Source organism: Microtus ochrogaster, linkage group LG2, assembly GCF_000317375.1.
Source record: "Microtus ochrogaster isolate Prairie Vole_2 linkage group LG2, MicOch1.0, whole genome shotgun sequence".
NCBI lineage: Eukaryota > Metazoa > Chordata > Mammalia > Rodentia > Cricetidae > Microtus > Microtus ochrogaster.
This window is the reverse complement of record NC_022028.1, coordinates 2545582-2547187: the sequence shown is the minus strand read 5'-3', so window position 1 is coordinate 2547187 and position 1606 is coordinate 2545582.

The following is a 1606-nucleotide window of genomic DNA, read 5'->3' as shown; positions in this document are numbered from 1 at the left end:
TGTGTGTGTGTGTGTGTGTGTGTGTGTGTGTGTGTGTGTGTGTGTGTGTGTAGGAGTGTTTTGCCTGCACGTATATAACGAGTGCAGTGCCCAAGGAGGCCAGAAGAGTGTGTCAGATCCCCTAGAACTAGAGTTATAGATGGTTGTAAGCCACCTGCGGGCCGCTAAGGACTGAACCCAGGTTCTCTGCAAGAGCAACAGGTGATCCTAATGGCTAAGCCATTTCTCCAGCAATTATTTTTTTGAAAGATTTTTTTTAAAAATGTATGCATGCACACACAAGTGTGTTGGGTGCCTGAGGCAGCCAGAGGAGAGTGTCAGATTTCTGAAGCTGAAGTTGCTGTGGCTGTGAGCCACCTGCACCGGTCGGTTGCTTGGAACACAACTGATGTTTCTGGAAGTGCATCTTGTGCTCCTGACTGTCACAGTCCACAGAACAAGTCCAAGGCTAGCCTGCCCTACGTTGTGTCTCCAGACAACATTCCACTGCGTGTGTCTGCTTCACCACCTCCCTGTCACTGGCGGACAGTCAGGCCCCTTGGATGTTTGTCTATCATGGGCTCATTGCAGTTCTTTCCTCTGTGACCCCCATTTCCCTTCTACTGCGTTGTCCTTTTCTCTGGAATTTTCCCCCCTCCCCATCTACCCTTTGCAGTCTTTCAGAAAGATCCAGAGTCTGTGCTGAGTGGAGGTGAGGGAGGATGCAAGGGCAGTCTTCCCAACAAGGCCTCTGTTCCCCAAGATAAATGGCAATTTAAACAAAGAAATATTTCATTAAGGGATGATATCTTAATGAGCTGTGCCAGGATCCTTCCAGGCACTCTGTAGACTCCCCCTTACACTGAGAGGGGCTCCACCCCTGCAGGAGCCTTATCAGCTTACCATACGGTGGGGCTATGTCCCTGGCACTGTGGATTGAGGTCCATGGGACTGGGTGAGGTGGCATTGACCTGTGTGCCAGGGCCCTGGGAGATGCTTGCAGAAGCCTTGACACTTCAGTCTGTCTGTGGTGGTGGACATAGGCACCTTGGGCTGAGTGGTTGGAAATCTCTCATTGAAGGTCAGGAAATGAACGCTATCATGTCAGGCCACGAGCAGCCTTCCTTTAGAGAACAGCAGCAGTGGGTGTAATGAGGTCTCCTGCTTGGAGAGGTAGGAGAAGGGAGACAGACAGACATAGCATGGATGTGACAGGAGGGCAGCCCTGGCATGTCAGCCTTCCTTTTCACAGTCTTGAGGGAGATGAGGCTGGGAGGAAATCTCACTGTGGGCACCTTTAATTCCAGAACTCAGTAGCAGGACCCAGTACAGCCAAAGCAACATAGTGAGACCCTGTGGAGAGAGGGGGAACGGAGGGGATGGAGAATGAATCTCACTATATTGCCTTTGCTGAGGCTGGTCTCAAGGCCAGAACTGTGGCAGTCCTCTTTCTTTGGCCTCCCTAGAATGGGGACTGCAGGTGAGTGCCACCACACCTTCTACCCACTGTGACATCACCAGCATGCAGGAGAGTACCACCATCCCACTGTGACATCACCAGCCTGAGGGTGAGTGCCACCATACCTTCTACCCACTGTGACATCACCAGCATGCAGGAGAGTACCAC